The 13352-nt window shown below is 35.9% G+C and overlaps 1 non-coding gene across 1 annotated transcript; it reads right to left on the reverse strand.

The window, feature by feature from the left end:
• Window positions 1-4519: 4519 nt before the first annotated feature.
• LOC130034862 (small nucleolar RNA SNORA53) lies at window positions 4520-4774 on the reverse strand. The gene has a single exon (XR_008794180.1). It is a non-coding gene; the product is annotated as a small nucleolar RNA SNORA53 (small nucleolar RNA).
• Window positions 4775-13352: the final 8578 nt, after the last annotated feature.

Here is a 13352-nt window from a genome sequence, read left to right on the forward strand (position 1 = left end):
GAACATAATACTGAATACTACAAGGCATAATGGTTTAACCATTGGGGGAAATCTATTATCTTGATCCCCAAAGGACAATATGTTCTTAAATGCTATATCTCAGATCAACGATTTTGATATGTCATCCTCTGAAGTGAATGGCATCCAGTCTCAAATAGCTGAAATGGTTAAGCCTTGCAAAACAGAGCCGTGTGTCCATTTATCTCCTGACACTACTGATCGATCCTTAAACTAAGTTTATGTAAGTGGGAATGATCATCTTTATTTGTTTCAAAATGTCTTTATCTGAGAGTATACAAGATGTATACTTTTTTGTTGTTTCATTTTCTTGTTTATTTCACTCTACAAATGTACAGCGTGGATAAATAAAATAAATGGTCTCCTATTGAAATATAATAGAATAGAAGTTGGAACCAAAATTCTGAATAAATTTACACTACTCTATGGAGAAATATCTTTTGGGAGTGGTATTCTGAGAAGAAAACAAGGGCACCAGGATCACATTGGGGCAACTGTGCAACTGTGCTAGTTCAGAAGGTAGGTTTGGTGACATGGTGCTACTGGGGTCCTGATATTAGTGACAATGCAGGAGATCCTAGCAGTGCTTATGGATCATCTGGGATACACCAGGCAGTGTTCCATGGGTCAAACCAGAAGTCTTGCAGATGCAAAGAATGCATTCCAGTACTTTGTACTATTTCCCCTTCTCAGGAATAGTAAATTTTGATGTTGTTTAATTAATCAAATATCTTTTTACTTCATTCTTAACTTTGAAAATTGAGTTAACATATAAAGAGATCAAGAGTCAAATCGAAAAGTAACTTTCTAATTTAACACAAACTATATTCTGAAAGTTGAAAAATGTTTGACGTTTCAGAAGAGAATCAAATATTGTTAACCAAAATGCATGTGATAAAAATGTGATGCAGGGCTGGAGAGATGGTGCAGAGGTTAAAGTGCTTATGTGGTTTGATCCTCAGCACAACATGGTAACGCCTGTGCACTGTCAGGAATGATACCTGAACAGAGCTAGGAGTAAGTTCTGAGCACTGCCAGGTGTGGATCTCCACAAATAAATGCCAAAAAAAAAAAATGAAGAAATGGAGATGTAGAAATTTAAGGAAGTACAGTACCAAACTTAACTATCAATAAAACCATTCAACTATCCAAGCTATAGTAGCAACATCAGTATATTATATTACTTCAGTAGAACACTATTTTGCTTCAAAGTTAGACATTACACACTACTAGAATCAGGGGAGAGAAAAACATCAAGAAATATATAGTTATTGGATCTTATAAAATAAAAACTGTATAATGAGTTTTTTGTAGATTTGAGCTTAAGTTTTTGTGACTATTCTTATTGTTGCTTATTTACCTTTTTTTGACTATTCTTGTCGTTGCTGTTCTTTATTTTTCAACTAAAAAGCTTTTAGTTGGAAAATATGGTACTTATTACCCTATTTACAACAGAGTTGCTGTGATGATTAAATTAAAAAGATGGGTGCAATACTACTAGTCTATAAAAAAAGTTTTACCATTAAAACTGACAAGAGGAACCTAGACCCTATTATATTGAATAATGGACAAAAAAATATAAGCACTTCATCACAATATCAGTCACAAGTAGTAAACAGGGAAACTAAATAAAAATATAAACATTTAAAAACAAAAATAAACTTTTAGGGTTAGAGAGATAGTACAAGGGTACTATTTGCTTTGCACAAGGCCTACCTAGGTTTGCTCTCCCATAAATGTAAATGGTCCCTCAAACACCATCATGAATGACACCTGAGAAAAGAGCCAGGAACAAGCCCTGAGCACCTCTGGGTATAAGCCCTGACACCCTCCAAGCAAAAAAAATTAAAATAAATTTTAACTTATAAAACCAGTTAGTGTTCGCCATAGGGAAAGTTATTTGTATGGTGAAGGATCAAATCAGACTTTTGGATGGTAAACTCAATGTGGCATATATACCTATTGATATTTAATATCACATACCTAATAACTTACTGTTTTCTTTCTTTGGGTCGGTCACACCAGGCAGTGCACAGGGGTTAGTACTGGCTCTGCACTTAGGAATTACTTCTGGCAGTACTCAGGGGACCATATGGAATGCTGGGAATTGAACCCAGGTCTATCGCATGCAAGGCAAATACCCTACCATCTGTACTATCACTCCAGCCATGATACCTAATAACTTTTATAAGACAACAATGCATGTTACTTTTAGACATAATGATGCATGTTACTTTTAGAAATAATGATGAAATAAAGCAACACGCTTCTATAAACTATGCTTACAAAGCACAGACCTATATAATCGTCATGCACAATTATAGCCATTTTCCAGTAACTTTGTCACTAAATGAGATCATTCAATAAGATAGCAGTAGTCAAAGATGCTTTAAAGGTGTGATTACTATTTTTTTCAGCTATCATTAGTAGAAGTTATTATATGCTGAGGACTTTGTGGATTTAGACATGATCTAAAGAGCTTGATCCCACAGAGTTTGTGAGCCATTAAATCTCTACATATTTTTTCCTAAATTTTATTTCATTAAAGTGTCATGATGTACAATGTTATCCATTTATCCATAGTTGGGTTTTAGACATACAATGTGATATCACCAATTCCGACACAGGTTCCCTATCTACCTGCTCTCACTCTCACTGTCCAGCTTGCCACCTTTTTAAATTTGGTTTTGAAAGTTTGGGCCTCATGGTTCCAGAGTCTATGGTTTGGATATTTAGCTCTATTATTCCTTAACACTACTGATGTACCTTGACACTTTCTCTCTATTGTATCTCATCTGTCCCTTCTTTTCTCCCCTCCCACAGCATTCCATGTCTTACCTTCTCCTCCTTATTTGGCAAATGGTATGTAAGCAAAGAAATATTTAAAATGTTTTAGGCATCAAATACAATATTAGAAAAATAAATGTGTGTCAAACCAAAGTTTCCAGAACAGGAAGTTAAAAGCAATACAAAGAATCAAGAACATTCCAGAGTAAAATATAGCAAATTAAAAATATTAAATAATCATTATAGTTTCTGATATCTTAGATTTTCTTTTCTTATAATTTTGCTTTCCTGTCTTTTTTTCTTGTGCAGGGCACTATATGTATTTATGTCAAACCTTAAAATTGTTCTAAAATAAGTTTACAGAGCATTCTAAAATTTATTTTTAAGACAACCTTCATATTAACTGTAAATTAATGATCACTCATATATGTTATAAGCAGAAAGCCATGTAAATAAATCAGAATATGGGGATGGGTAAAAATACAAACATACTTTTGAGCAAATAATGCCTTAAGAATATTCAGCCTTTATACTACAAGAAAGAAAATATCTTTAAAGTTCAGCTAAATATGTATAGAAACAGATATAACTTCAGACTCAAGATTAAAAATAACTGGGACAACATTAAACCTTAGAGCCTTTCTACTCCTTTAAGGCAGATAGCCATTTTTTTTATATCCTTGCTAACTTTTATCCTTTAGGAGCCTTCTAACACCACCCTTTATGTCTTGTGTTACCAACCATCATTCCTAACAAAGATATATTCTTAACATATGTTGCACCTCATATACTAAAAGTCTGGACCAGATATAATACCTCCCCTATTCCTGGTTTTTAGCTTTCATTTACTTTGGCAAAAATAGTTTGAACTTCTGAAATGCACATTCTAAATATAAAACATATGTTGATTGGTGGCATTTCTAAGAATATTATAAAGGCCCTCCCGTTGATCGTCGATTTGCTCGAGCGGGCCCAGTAACGTCTCCATTGGAGACTTTGTTGTTACTGTGTTTGGCATATCAAATACTCTCGGTAGCTTGCCGGGCTCTCCGAGAGGGGCGGAGGAATCGAACTCGGGTTGGCCATGTTGGCCGCTTGTAAGGCGAATGCCCTACCCTCTGTAAAAAAGGAGGGGGGTTAGAGCAATAGCTCAGTAGGTAGAGCAATGGCCCTGCACCTGGCCAACCTGAATTCATTCCCTGGCACCCCATATGGTACCTTGAGATCACCAGAAATGATTCCTGAGCTAGGAGGAAACTATGAGTATATACAGATGTGCACCCCAAACATAAAACAAAACCAAATTATTTTTAAAAAATTGTCTCAGATAGATAAGATGATTAATTTGAAAAAGAAGCTTATTCAGCAATTCAGCACTCCAGTAGCCTTATACAAATTATTAAGGAGAGTCGTTATGGGAGAGAGGCATCAACACTTGAGTTCAAAAGATAAAGGTCAGTGAAATTAGAGCCTATTCTTCCCAAAGTGTAGCAACTGTAGAACTCTCATTGGCTTTAATAGAAATCACGTGACTGTCAATAGTATGTAAACTTTCATTCATGTATTTGGGGACAGTAAGTTAGCATTCTATTTCTTGAGGTTTTAAACTCTCACAATATTTTTCTCTTTTATCCTACAAACAATATCTTTGTGAAATCTAGGAGATTTGCTTAAGTTAGCTATAGTCCTCTCCCAGCAAAAATTTTCATAATTGACAGTCCACACATTAGTCAAGTTCTGATTGTCAAGAATGGCAGCAAAATTGTAAGTCATGTCTATCAAGATTTAAGAATAATATGCCGGTATATTGATCTTGCATGCCAATGACTCAAGCTCCTTTGTCTACACAACCAAGAAAGTTGTTGGATGTTACTTTAACTGAAACTACAAGTAACCTGTAATCTTTTTAAAATGGAAGAATTAGCATTCAGCTGGAGCTGTCTCACAATGTGTTTATTGACAGAATATTACACATACAGCTTGAGTTGAAAAGTCACTTACATTTATTCTCTTTTCTTTTTTGTGTAAACCAGTACCATGATGTCTGTTGCCCTGTATTATAACGAGCTGAACCTTCAACATGGAATTAAAAAATTTTTTTTTTGTTCTGTATGCCAAGGGAATGAAAGGTATCAAAGGTAGGCAAACCCTTGGCTGCACATTACAGAACTGAAAATACCAAGGAAGGAGATAAATGGAGGTACAGAGCAAGAGGTGGTTTAGAGATACAGTAGAGAAAAGGGTCAGGAGCCTGGACTCATCTGTGGTATAGAGAGAGGCATCTGTGTATATCTATGCCTCTAGAGCAAGCACTAAGTATGAGATTCAAGTGATAATGATTTAAAGCTTAAGCATGTGTCTGTCAAGGTGAAAGGCTGAAGGAGTGGGAGGGAACCTGGGTTTACTTGGTGGAGGGGTATAATCACTGGTAGAGGGACTGGAGTTGAAACTGTTGTCAGCGCCTTTGTAAATTATTATGCCAAAAACCCCCAAAACAACAACAACATAATCCCTCAGAGAACCCACATCTGCAGAAGAAGCTCAATTTTTTCAATATCTGATACATATACCAGTAATAATTTCATTTGAGACACTTTTATTTAGATGATCATTTTGCCAGAAAATTCTTTTCTATTGACTCATTGTGGAAAATTATAGACATATTATTAATCATGTGGCACATTTCTTTATGAAAAACTATCTGGGGGGCTGGAGTGATAGCACAGCAGGTAGGGCATTTGACTTGCACACGGCCAACCTGGGTCCGATTCCCAGAATCCCATATGGTCCTCCGAACACCGCCAGGAGTAATTCCTGAGTGCATGAATCAGGAGTTCCCTCTGTGCAATGCCGGGTGTGACCCAAAAAGTGAAAAAAATCTGGTAAAAATTGAGGGAATTTATTATTCTTGAACCCATTAGAATGCTTATTGTGAGGACCAGAGAATACAGTGAGTAGGATGTTTACCTGGCATGCAGCAGACCTGGGTTCAAGCCCTGGCACTCCATATGGTGTCCAAGCGTTCCCAGGAGTAATCCCTAAGCACTGCTGGGTGTGACCCCCAAATCCACCCGAAATGTTTTATTGTTAAAAAGATATAATTAAGTTATTATCTCCTATGAGATTTTATGATATTTTTCTGTTACAAAGCAAAATAAAAGCAATAAAAATATTCTGCAATTGCAATAATAAAATTCAAACACATTAGATAGATTTGACACCTTAGAATCCTTTTGCCTGTATCTGTCTATGGACTCTTCGAATAGTAAAAGACTATCAAATAAAATTCTCTTTTAAAAACTAAAACAGCTCTTCCTCAGCAATGTCAGCCCCCAGACTTCACCTTCACCCACTTTTTCCACAGACATCTGAGGAATTCTCTTTCCCAAGTGAACAGTACTGCCTTTCTCCTTGGTTTTACTTCAACTATCTCTCCTCAGACCTGGGCCCACCAAAACATGATTATCTTCAGGTTTACCAGATGTTCATGGCTGTTAACATAGCCACATGATACTTTCTTCCTTCATACCTCAATGGAATACACTTGGAACTCTTATAGTTAACCAACAGATTACCTGTCACCAACTATACCATGATAATAATTATTTAATCCTCAAGCAAATTACAAAACTCTCAAAGTTCACCATGGTAGTAAGAAGTCATAGAGCACTAAATTATAGCCAGAGGAAAGGCAGGGCTTATACATTGAAAGTCTCCCTGAAAAACACACAGTCAATTCCAACCAATTAATTGGAAAGAGTAAAATCAGTTGGGATAGCTGCAGCTGGGAAGGAAAAAAGCACTATCAAAATCCCACCAAGAGCTCACTGGTGGTGGTGGTTGTGAGGAGAAATATTCAGCTGGTGAATTAGAAATAGATACCCAGACTTTTGGGTGAGAAGCAATAGGGAAGCAGCCTGGAACCCCACCAGGGTTAGTAAGTAAAGATAGTAATCCAGAAAACTCACTGATACTAAATGGCTCTATAATCGCTTAGATAAAGGCTTTAGAATACTCATTTAGAACACTCATATCTCAATGAATTAAAATTTATCAATAGTATAGTAGTACAGATACAAGAAAATATGAAGTCAGAAATGATAAAACTTCAATCAGAACTAAAGAAACTGGTAGGTGGAATAAGGTGGTTGAATAATAAGTGAGCTACTAGAAGGGATGCAGGAAACTTCTAGAAAACATCAAGAAAATAAATGGAAAAAATGTTTTCATAAAATAAATGGAAAAAAGTAAATGAACCAAAGAGGAGAGAACTATGAGATGAATTCAAGAGGGACAATATTAAAATCACTAGAGTCTCTGAGGAATAAAAAAGCAATTTTGACCCTGAATTATTACTCAAAGAAAAAATGCTTAGAAGTTCTCTGACTTGAGGCATGCATGCACCAAGATTCAAGATTTAAAGTTTCCCAGGTAACAAAAATATGAATAAAAATATTCCAGATATATCTTCATCAGAATGACAAATGCCAAAGAAACAAAAGGAATATTTAAAGTAGTAAGATCAAATTATATAAAAAAATATCCTTAAGATTCATGGCAGATTTATCAAGTGAAATTCTGTGGGCCAGAAGAAAATTGTGGAATGCGGTAAAAATCTCAGCACCTCACTAACAATCCTCTGCCCAGTTAAACTACCATTTAGACTCAGTGCTTCATGAATAAGCAACAGCTCTCAGGAACTTCATAGCCTTAAGATCAACATTGAATGACGCATTGAAGGGCTTCTTTAAGACAAGATCAACTTCAAAAACAGGCATAAATTCTACAGAGTTATGGCAAAAATGTCCTTCATGTCAATAGTTTCACTAATGTCAACAGAGTAAATGCACAAATCAAGAGGACATAGAGTGGTAAGATGGATCGGAAAATGGAACCAAGCTTTCTTCTTTATACAAGACATATTTGATCAGTCAGGGCAATCATGGACTCAAACTCAAAGGCTGGAAAATTCTACTTCAAGCAAAAAATTTCTTTAAAAAGGCCATGTGGTCATACTTATGTCAGGCAATATAGACTTCAAGTTTTAAAAAGTTATAAGGGACAGGGAAGGCCATTTCTTAATGATCAGGGGATATATACATCATAGAGAATTCACATTCCCAGACATTTATGGATCTAATGATGTACCAATCAGAACATTTTAAACAACTGCTAGCAAATCTGAAGTAATATACTGAAAGTAATACAACAGCAATTGGAGACTTCAATACTTTATTACTTTTGGATAGATCAGCTAGAATAAAACTTAACATGAAAACACTGGGTTTGACAGAAGATACAGAAGATAAGTTTAGCAGACATACATAGGGCTTTTTATACTTCCACCCCAGATCAAATACATGTTCTTCTCCATAGCACATGGGACTTTCTCTAAGAGAGATCACATGATGGTCACAAAAAATACTTGCATAAAATAAAGAAGAAAAAATATATATCAACTATCCTCTCTCACGATGCATTTAATACGTAAGTTAATCATGAAATCAAGAACAAAAATGGATTAAAATGCAAACACTTAAAGCCCAAATAACTCACTACTAAACAACCATGAGTCACAAAGTCAATCAGAGTGAACATAAAAAAAATCCGGAAACAAATGAGAATGAAGATATTAGCTACCAGAATATATGAGGCACAGAAAATGTATTAACAGGAAAACTCATAGCAATGCAAAGGTTTGTTATGAATCAGGAAGGGGGTGGGGCTGAGTGTGGCGAAATAATAGAATGCGGGGGAATAGGAGAATGGTGGGTGGAAGGAGAAATCCTGGTAAAGGATATGATACTGAAATGTTTTATGCAGGAAACCCTACCAGTAATAACATTATAAACTCTGGTGCTCAAAATAAAATAAAAACAAAAATCCAAGCTAAAACAACATAATATGAGAACTAAAAAGGAAAACTATAAACACGAATTCCTGAAAATAAGTGTTTTAGTAAGGTTCTGGATTGGGCTGCTCATTTTCACAATAAATGTTTAATATGACTTAAATCATGATTCAAAAATCAATTCCTTTTTAAAAATAAAATTTGAGTTCAATAAAGTTGGCTGCATTAATATTGTAAAACCATATAAATATGCCATTGGTTTGAGATGCTTTTATGGGTCGCTTTAAAATATTTGTTTCCACTTGAAAAAGTTATATTTATATGGATGGCATTTATAACGTAGCTGAGTGCTATCCTCTATTGAAAAGCAGTCCTTTATACTATCATTCTATAAATAATACTTGTAACTTAGGCATATCACAGCTACTTGGTTTATTGATATGACTATTAACATTACCTTTTATTCACTGAACTTGGTTTCACTCAAAATACAGTCCAAACCTTCTGCTTTCACATATATTCCCCAAGATAATGAAATCCATTTGAGAGCTCTGAGCATGCTTAACCAGCACAGATTCAAGAAATCATGCTGCCAGACTCCTTAACTGACTATTTGATGCTCTGCACCACTTTCCATTTAGAAAGAGCCTCTGACACAAACAGAGCATTCCTCATATATTTTACAGCCCCGTGTTCTATTTCATTATACCCCAAGGATTCACTTATCATCACTCTTGGTCATGCAGAGCTGAAAGAACAGGAGAGGTAGATGAGCCCTGCCATTCACGGAAGGCTCCCTTTTGGCTGCAAAAGAATGCCACTTATCGTGCACCATTTCTTAGCCATTCAATGATATTGAAAGAGGAGCAAAAGAGCACCTTTTATAAAAATGACATTTAAACTACCCTTTCTTTACTTATTTCCAGCCCTCGCCCAAGAAGTATCCAGCATCTTAAGACATACTTAGTTTTAAAGAGAATTCAGGGTATAAAGTCCATGACTGCTTGTCTGACCTCACACCTAGATTAAAAGTTAGTTCTGCCTATTTTCAGCAGCAGTAAAATGTGTCATTTTCAGTAGAAGATTTATGTGTAATATCATAAAAAACCTAGAATGACATGGAACTATGATGTCTTGCTCTATTTAAAAATGCTTTATCAAAATCATACCCTTTTCAAGCTGTCAATGAACAATATTTTTTTCTGACAAAGATTCTGTTTCAAATTCAGTTCTTATTTTTCAAACACCAACTTATTTGACTTAATTTATTCTGAGTTTAGTGATTAGTCATAACTTTCTATATATATTAATAATAATAGTTATTGCTATTATTTTTTGCCTTTTTGGGTCACACCTGGGCATTGCACAGGGGTTACTCCTGGCTCTGCACTCAGGAATCACTCCTGGCGGTGCTCAGGGGACCATATGGGATGCTGGGAATCGAACCTGGGTCAGCCGCATGCAAGGCAAACACCCTACCAGCTGTGCTATCACTCCAGCCCCATGATTGCTAATGTTTTTACCTTCAAGAGAAGAAGTATGAAACTTATAGAGATTTGGTTGAAATCAAAACCACATCATAATCACTTTGCTTTCTGGTTGGCAAGATGTTGCATTTCACTTCTTGTGATGAAATTTTAGGATCTTGAAAGAGTCACAAGGGGCTTACGAGGTTGTCAGAGAGAAAGTAAATTGCGTAACTTATTTCCCACGTTGAACTATAAATTTGAATGGTTTCTCTTAGACTGATTTTAAAATTATTTGATTCAACTCCTTCCTGAATAAATACATGATGAAAGTGAAGGAGTATTTGAGAAACAAATTTGAGGGATGAAGTACAAATACATAAAATCTATGAACATACATGTGGGGGGATATGTATTGATAATGGCTTATTGTTAACCAACTTGTGAATGGGCTGGAGCGATAGCACAGTGGTAAGGTGTTTGCCTTGAATGCAGCCAAACATGGCCGAACGGAGTTCGATTCCTCCGCCTCTCTCAGAGAGCCCGGCAAGCTACGGAGAGTATCTCGCCCGCGTGGCAGAGCCTGGCAAGCTACTTGTGCCGTATTCGATATGCCAAACACAGTAACAACAAGACTCACAATGAAGACGTTACTGGGCCTGCTGGAGCAAATCGATGAACAACGGGAGGACCATGACTGTGAACTTGTGAATATGATCATGTATTTTAGCTTTATCTACTGTGTATTTTAATTTGCTCTATACTTTAGTTTCATAAAATATACAGCAGACATGACTAACGTTATTATGAGTTAAATAATAATTATAATTAAAGAACATTCACTGGAGTTTTCTACTGGGCTCATTGCCTGAAGTCTTCCTTCTGCTCCTCCCAGTAGAAGTGTTTACCTCTAGTGACAATAATGCCACAGTTCAACTCTATTTCTGAAACACAGCTGTTTTTTTCTTTTTTTAAAACAGGAGAGAAGTTTTGTCAAATGATTATCTCTACTATCCATTCCTAATATTCATTGCTTTCAGCAATGAACTATGAATGGAAGTGATATAGGCTTCTTCTTAGCAGAAATGGTACAAGCCATCCAATGGTCCTGCTTTGCCCCCTTTCCTCTGCAGCAGGAGTTATATCCAAGGAAGAGAATATTAACTATGAAAAGGCTACAGTAAGTCCAATTTGTCTCATTACTTTTAAACTTACTGGTAGTTTGTATATTTTTAAAATTCATGAGGTGATGTAAAACTAACACTTAAGAATCATGGTAAAGCCAACATGCTTTATGTTCCTGTTTCCAAGAGAAAGAAGGCAATTATAGTTTTAAAGTCTTGATTATTTAGGGAGAGTTAAGTAATAAACATAGAAACATTCCAATCAGCAATATTCAGAACAAGTTTCTCTTGTAAATGTAACAATTAAAATAATTTTCAAATATAGTTCCTCAGAAGTACTTTTTAAGGAAGAAGACACTATATCTAGGTGATTTTTCATAGAATGAACTTACCTTTTGAATTTTTCAGAAAAGGTTAGACAGCTTCAAAGTTAGATGTCTTAAGAAGGAGAACTAATGACTATTTGACAGGTTGAAAAAGTCATGCCTGACAGCATGGTTATAGCTGTTTGATAGTGAGACTTATATGTTCTGCTTTATTGAAAGTCAAGCAGCAAAACTAAAAGAACTTCTCTTCTTGAAAGCCAGCATTTTTTTCTTTTAAGCACAAGATTAGCCAAATCAAGTGATGATTCCTAATATCCATTACATTTTTAAAACTATGATTTAAAAAGATCAGGCTATTTATTTGTTCAGAGTTAAGAGGTACCATAATTTAAATTCTGTTATAAACTCTGAACTGCAAGTCCAGATATTGAAAGTCCCATAGAATTTTGGAGGTTGCTGAGAATTATATATATTTTTTTCCTTTTTGGGTCACACCTGGAAATGCTCAGATGTTACTCCTGGCTCTGTACTCAGAAATTACTCCTGGAAGTGCTCAGGGGACTATACGGGATGCTAGGGATCGAACCCGGGTCAGCTGCGTACAAGGCAAATGTCCAACCTGCTGTACTATCTGTCCAGCCCCCGAATTATATAATCTTTTGAATTCCTACTAGAATATTAATATCGACAGAAAACATTACTGGTAGTTATTTCTAATGCATTATTGAAGGTTATTAGAAGGATAAAATTAGAAATTGGTTTAATTTCCTAACTCGTTATTAATTATTGTGACAAAAGGAAGGAAAGCAAGGCTTCCAGGTGAAAGGATGCTGATGATTAGGGAGATGGGCCAAAGCGCTGGAGCACACACTTCAAATGCAAGAACCCTTACACTCATTCCCCCAAGAACTACTGTGAGTGACACCAGAATCCCTATTGGGTATGACCTCAATATTAAATAATGAAACAATTAAAAAACAGAGGATTCAAATTTAAACATTATTTTCTAATAATAACAATTATTGGTAAGTATGCACTCTTAGCTATCACATGGTTGCCTAATCGTGACTTGGTCAGATTAAAAAGATTATTGGCATCTACTAAATGAGTGTTGACTAAGCATGAAGACAAAAATATGTTCATTTAAAAGTTTCTAGATTAGGGAGGTAAAAATTACTGTTTATTTTGCATGTCAGTTTGATCTGGTTCCCAGGTACCTAGGAATTCTGGTAGACATTTTTTTTCTAAAAATGTCTGTGAAGATGTTTTTGAATGAGCTTCATATTTTGAATTCATATTTTTAAGTAAAACACACTGCCCTAAATCTGTTGAAGGCTAGTTAAAACCCAAAAGCTGGAAGGAAGAATAGCTTGATCCACTGTGCTGTCTTCAAGCTGGGACTTCAGTCTTCCCCTCACTTTGAATTTGGACTTGGTCTGGAACCATCAGCTTTCCTGCTTCTCAGATCTTCATTTTTTAATTTTAATTTATTTATTCATTTATTTTTGCTTTTTGGGTCACACCTGGTGATGCTCAGGGGTTACTCCTGGCTCATGCACTCAGAAATTAGTCCTGGCGGTGCTTGGAGGACCATATGGGATGCTGGGAATCGAACCTGGGTTGCAAGGCAAACACCCTACCCGCTGTGCTATCACTCCAGCCCCGCTTCTCAGACCTTTAGACTCAGGCCGAAACTCTATCATTGGTAGCTCTCCTCACTTTCTCAGCTTCCATATCAGTTTCTCTGAAGAGCCCAAATTGCTACAGATTAGAAGAAAAT

The sequence above is a fragment of the Sorex fumeus genome, unplaced genomic scaffold (assembly GCF_029834395.1).
Source record: "Sorex fumeus unplaced genomic scaffold, SorFum_2.1 ptg000061l, whole genome shotgun sequence".
NCBI classification, from domain to species: Eukaryota; Metazoa; Chordata; class Mammalia; order Eulipotyphla; family Soricidae; genus Sorex; species Sorex fumeus.